We start from the raw sequence: 6,468 nt of genomic DNA, 5'->3' as shown, positions 1-6,468 counted from the left end.
CGGGCTGATCCAGGGAAGCCTGACTTGTGTTCCAGGCCGAGCACGGCCGTGAGGGCAGCACAGGGTTCCACCCAGTGGAACATTCCTGGTGAAGGTGTGCTCTGCACCTGCTGCTGCCTCCCAGGCTGAGCACTCTGCTCCTGGATCATGGACAGGGTACATTCTCCAGGCCTCTTGGGGGCTGGGAAATGAAAGGTGAGGAAGCATCGCAGGGGGTTTTAAGGTGAGTCACGTGTGCTGAGGATCTGTGACTTCTAATGCATCTGCTTGCTCACACTGTCCTGCCAGAAACAGCATTTCCTTGTTCCCACAAGGTGGTTTCATTACAATACTCAAAGCCTTCTTCCCCCTTCCCCCTGTTTCATGCTAATAGGACTGTGACCTGTCCCCTGGGGCTGGAGGAAAATACTTCACATATTTTTCCTCATCACTGCTCCTGAGCAGAAACTCTCAGCCCTGGTTGTGGCAGGAGGAGCCCCTTCCAGCTGCCCAGGGAGCGCTTGTGAAGGGTATTTTCTGGGTGGTTGTGCCAGGGAAGGACTCTGGCTGTTGCAGGACTGATGGTAAGCACACTTTTCAAGTAGTGATTGCTACTCAGAGGAGTATTAGGCACGTGTGAATGACTGCACCCACAGCTCAGCCTTAGTGCTGCTCATTCTCCATCTGCTCCGAGGAAGATCTAGGAAAGCCGCCAGGAAAACATAGTGGTAAATAATGTTTCTATTGCACCTGCCATCAGCGACTTGCAAAGTGTTTTGCAAGCTCTGCTGAAGTCCTGCTGCCGCCAGGAAAGGGGAGCCCGTTCTGGTGCTTTCTGGTACCGTGCAGACGGGAGGTGTGAGGAGCACGTTTAACCCGGGGCAGCACGGCCCCGCTGCAGTCTAGCTCCGCTTCCAGGCTTGCGGCGGGAGCTCGGCTACGGCAGGAGCATGGAAAATTAGCTGGATGCCTCCCGGCGGTGTGAAGAATCTGGAAGTGCTACCAGACTGCTCAGCGAGGTAAAAACGCCGCAATGACAGAAATGTTTGTGCTCCTGGGGTTGTTCTACCCCGAACGCCCACGGGGCGGGACCCTGCGCCTTCCTCCGCTGCCAGGACGGTGACACCCTCAGTGGGACCGGAGCCGCTCTCGGGGATCGCTTCCTGGGAGGAAGTTTGTGACGTCCTGTGACTCTCCTGCACTTTCTTTTATCAAACATCCAAATACTTTAACTAGAACTCCTGGCTACTTCTCTGCTCCTGCGTGTAAATCTGCAGCTGGAGAATGTTTGGTCCTTGCAACAAGTCCCATGCGAGCGGCTTGCTCGGACTCGCTCCCAGTGCTTGGAAACAAAAGCCTCCCCACACAGCAGAGCGTGTCCCTGTGGGGCCACGAGCAGCATCCCGCACCCAAAGGTCAGGGAGTCGGGTCCTCACCACTGTGCAGACCCTGCCTGCCCCCTAACAGAGAAATAATGGTGAAAAAATAATACAGAAAAATAGAAGTGAAGCTATTGATGTGAAAGGCCTCGACTAAGGAGTGTCGAGGTGTGAGGAGCAGGGGCTGGCAGCAAGAAGCCTGTGGGTTCTGTGCTTTGTCCAAGCTCATGTCACAAGTGGTGGGCAGCAGCCTGTGGGGAGCTGGTTCAGAGAGAATTCTCTCTCCTTCTGGATAGTAATATTATTCTTTAAGTTGCCTGTGAACAAGCAAGCCTTCCATAGGCTTACCTGTGCAAAGCCTTGCACTCGTTTGGCCTCATTTTTTGGCCATGTTTCCACCAAACTGGTGCCTCTTATCTCTTTGAGGACACTTTACTTTTACTGGGTGACTACTGAATGGAGGAAGAGAGGAGTGAAGTGGCTTGTCCAGGGACAGCCATGGAATCTGTCAGAGCTGCTTTTATCTGTCTGGTATAATTTTTGCTGATGCTGTGCCAGAACCACACCTCCCCAGTGAGCCGGTTACACAGAGCAGGGCATTCTTATGGCCTGGAGTCAGCTCGGGGTTTGCTTCCTCTAAAACTAGTTTTTCCTCACCCTCTTGGTGATAACTGACAAAAGCAAATCAGCTCTTACCTGTGAGACCCAAACAAGCTGGAAATCAGAGTGGGAGGAGGATGTTTCCAAGGGCTTGGGAGGAAAGCTGCAATTTAAGAAGTCAGTTACTTAGGGATGTTGTTTTTATGGCACGCTCCTCCATGGGCTGGATGTGGAGGGCAGGGCTATTCCCATGGTGCTCAGATGTGAGAAAGTTCACTGCATTCCAACACCCATTCCTCAGGGAGTTCAGTCCACCAAAAATCAGGGAAAATCCACACGCTAAAAATATTTGTATGGAGAAGAAAACCCACAGCACATTCATGTGGTATCAAGGGCCAGCTGCTTTGTGGGGATAAAAGTGCTGTGGCTTGTGTATTGTGAAGGACTTTGCAGTTCAACAGGTTGTGGTTTCTTCAGAGAGAAAGATGTGGCAGCTTTGTTCAACAGTAATATTTCCAAGGCCTTGGTTTTGCTTTTATAAGCAAAAGCTGAAAATTTAGATTCAAGGGTATCACTGAGCCTATTTTTCACAGTGGTAGAAAGTGGATGGATCAACAGTGATGATTAAATCAGCTTTCCCAGCTTTTCCCTTCTGGCTGGGGCACAGTCTAACACTCATGCAAACAGAACTAAAGGCAGGCACTGTATTGTTTATTCCAGCATAAAAGGTTGACTCTGTGGGGCAGTTTCAAACTTCTTAATCTTCTCTGCAACCTGAATGTTGTGTAAATTATTTCTCTGAAATCTATTTGCATTATGAAAAGTCCAAGCATGGCAACTGCTCCCCTTTCTGCCTTGTGCTCAGGACAAGGCAGGGGTTAAGGAACCAGGAGGGCCAGCATGGATGAAAGGTTCTGCTTCTCTCTTTAATTAGAATTATATCTGCATAACATCTCTGTGGTCTTATTAGGGAGCCATATATTACTGGGGACTATCACACAAAGACAAACCTCTCAGATAATAGACTGGAGAGGAAATGCTCATCAATGGGAGGTCAGATAGCCCTGGATATAATATCTAATGGATTTTCCTCATCAAAATATGCCTGAATCAACAAGGGATGATATGACTTCAAAAATGATCCTTCCAAGTGTTAATGATATGGTAAAGAGGTTGCTGAAAAACATTCTGCTGGCTGGGGTGATCATAGATTGATTTTATTTAAATTAACTGAAAGGATAAACAAAAGTAGGTTTGTGAGTCAGATTTTCTGTTTCAAAGGGAGAACTGATTAGGGGAACCAACATACTTGAATATGGAAAAGGTCTGGAATTTCTTTGTCAGCTGTTGTACAGTTATTGCCAGGATCTTACCTGAGTACAGGACTCTCCACTCCAGCATTCTGAAAGAAGGGAATATAGGGAAAAGTGTTTGAACAGATTTGCCCTTTGAGAATAGAACCACACAGGTGGAGAAGAGGGACACAACCAGTGAAGGGAGCTGAGGGCAAAAAGTAATGATGTTCTTAACAATACATGAGATCTTATTCAATATTTGTAATGATTTACATTCATGGAGAATTGGAAAATGTGATGGGATTGAAATGGATAAAACTGAGCAAGACAAAACGTGATGATGAGCCCATAGACCAAGAGGGATTTCTGCTGGACACAGGAGGGGGCACTCCCATGAGGAGAAGGATGTGAGCAGGGCTGGATCTGACCTGCCAGGTGGGAAAAGTGCAACTGCAGTTCTAATAGTCAGGAAGGATAAGGGGGGATTGATGATTGTACAAAGCAGGAATGAAAACTTACCCAGTTTTGCAGGTTCTTAGCTCTGAAACAAGTGCAGTAAAAGTTTATCCATTTCCCAGTCTCCTCAGGAACTCATCTGATGAGAGAAGGAAAGAGTTCTGCTATCTATAAATACACTGCAGGAATGAACAACAGGATGAGAAACATATTTAAGCCTAAGGACAGCATTAGTCAAAGAGCAAAAGGGTATGGCTGGGCCAGGCATGACCTTGGTCTGGAAACAAGATAAAAATTTATAACTCTCAGAACAGGGAAGCTTTAAAAGAGTCTCCAAATTGGAGCTGCTGGGGGAGAAGAAGCTTATTTTAGAAAATGGAGGTCTGGAGGGCCTTTCCAAAGTCATGTTTTAAGGAGATACACCCAAGCTAGTTGACATTAAAGGCACCAGGTGCCATCAGGAGATAATAATTTTGTTGTAGGTGGCAGGAAACTGAACTATTATTTTAGGGGCAGCATTCAGGTGGAGTCTGGTTATCTCCACCAGTGTTTACCAAAGGCCACTCACCTCTCTTTTTGTGATAACTTGGAAACTTTCTGGCCAATACACATTTTGCTACAATGCTTTCAGACCTGCCTGTGACCCAGTGTTGAATGTCTGTACTCTGGTAGAACATGTGCTGCACCACCATCCCCTCAGAGCAGAGAACACGTTTCCTGATTCTGCAACCTGGCCCTAATTCAATTAAAGGAACTGCTGGTGGCAGTTTGTGCAGCTTGTGAATGGCAGGAAAACCTGAGTTACAGTTGCATTGAACCAGAACCTCTATTGCAAGGCATGGACCTCACTTGCAAAAGGTTTATTTTTAATGTTCTTTACAGTGATGCTGATGAATGTGTGGGATTTGTCAAATAAGCCATAGGATACATCTGTGTGACTATTGCTGCTTGAGTCATTTTAGGAAGTGGTGCAGGTTGGAGACCTTGCAATATTCTTCCTGCTGGAGTGGGTTTGTCCAATATCCAGCCCAGCCCTCTCTGCAGTGAAGTTGTCTGCCAGTGATCTCAGCAGTGAACTGGGATGGAGCAGGAACTGATCTGTCAGAACTGATCTGCACGACCCCGTGCCTGGGATCTGGGGCTTCAAAGGGCAGCAGGACTCTTGCAGGTGTCCAGGCAGATGTTCCTGAGCAGCAGGAGAGTGGCAGTTTCCAGTGTTACAGGTGCAGACATAGAACTACTTTGTTCCTTTTACCTTGCAGGGTTGTGTGATCGGTCTTGCTGCAGGTTACACTGCAGGGTTACATTTCAGGGGGAGCTCAAATGAGCAGCAGCTATGCTGAGGGGCATCTGAGAATGAGGTGCTAAAACGAGCTAGTTGGGAAGAGCAATCCCGAGAAATTCGTTCTATTCTTGAGAATTAAGCGCTTAAGCGATGCCCTCTAGCTTTGTTCTGACTTTGTAATTCTGTGTTATTTAGCAAAGCTTACAAACCTTGCCCTCTTGCCACGTATCAATTGTGGTTCATTATGTTTTGCAGCAATGAGCACAGAAATAGAGAAGTGATAAGAACAGTTGGCATTTAGGCTCTTCAGTAGCACCACTTGCCACTGCAGTTAAAGCCTTTTTTTCCTGTCTTTGCACTTGCTCAGAAAGAAAAAAGCATTAGAACAAACAGAAATGCTCGCCCTAAGATTTATTCTTATTATATATATATATGTATATGTGTGTGTGTATACATCTCAATTTGACTATATTTAAAAACAGACTATCAGGGCAGATGAGACCTTTTCTGGCAGTTTAATCTGATAGTCTGTGTGGTTTAGATTTCTGTAAATTAGTTCCCATTTGAACAGGTTTTAGAAAAATATCGAACTTGAATAATTTTTGGTAAAGTAGAACTGCTACAATTGCTGGTGAATTGCTCCAGCTAATTATCCTTGTTACTAATAAACATGCACCTTGTTTGTTTGCATCCAGCTGGTCAGGGGTTTTTTGCAGTTTGGTCTCACAGGGAACTGTAACAACTGAATTAGTTTTCCTATGTACATGCACAAACCCCTGTGCAAATCAGCCCTTGGCCTGAAAATCTGAAGCCACGTGTGCTTCTTGAATCTGCTGTTATCAAACATCACTCCCAGCCCCTTCATCTTTCTTGCAGCTGTTTCCTGAGTGCTCTTCTGTTTATCAACAGCCTTCCTGAGGGGGAGTCAACAAAGCTGCACTTGCTGTGCTGGGGTGGATGTGACACGGTGACAGCTCCTGCAGCCTGCTCCAGGTCGGGGGTGCTGAGAGCCCCTTTGCCCAAGGCATTGCCCTGGGAATTCCTGGGGTTTGGACTTCTCTCTGTGAGCCTAGTCACCCTTCCAAAGGCACTGCTTTCCAGAGTAAAATCCTTTGGTCTCTAAGACCCGTGGTCTGTGTTCCTAGACATTAAACAGATCATTCCAATCCCATCCCTGCAGCAGTGAGCTCTGCTGGCCCAATTCCCTGACAGGGTAGCACTGGAACACGGCTGTTGATTGAGTTCTCCCTTGTCACTAACAATGTGTTAAAGCAAACAGAGCTGAAATTCCTGAGGGACTCCTTCAGAAATATGCTTAGGAATATTTCCCCTCTCACACTGTGTGCCTTGTTACATGGCCAGGTTGAATTCATTCCATGTGCCATGGTAAGGCTCAGCAGCAGGGCACGGAACCCCACGTGCTGGGCACAAGTCCAGTCCAGTGACACTTTCAGCAGGCAAGCAAGCTTTTGAT

At 46.8% G+C, this 6,468-nt stretch overlaps 1 long non-coding RNA gene across 1 annotated transcript; it reads right to left on the bottom strand.

Annotated features, from left to right (window-relative positions):
* Positions 1-705: 705 nt before the first annotated feature.
* LOC135425448 (uncharacterized) lies at positions 706-6,154 on the bottom strand. Its single transcript, XR_010435596.1, has 2 exons — positions 3,773-6,154; positions 706-3,360 (listed from the first exon to the last, which is right to left on the bottom strand). It is a non-coding gene; the product is annotated as an uncharacterized LOC135425448 (long non-coding RNA).
* Between the last annotated feature and the right edge of the window lie 314 nt (positions 6,155-6,468).

Source organism: Pseudopipra pipra, chromosome 21 (assembly GCF_036250125.1).
Source record: "Pseudopipra pipra isolate bDixPip1 chromosome 21, bDixPip1.hap1, whole genome shotgun sequence".
NCBI lineage: Eukaryota > Metazoa > Chordata > Aves > Passeriformes > Pipridae > Pseudopipra > Pseudopipra pipra.
The sequence above is the reverse complement of the archived record's forward strand: the minus strand, read 5'-3'. Positions and strand labels throughout refer to the sequence as shown.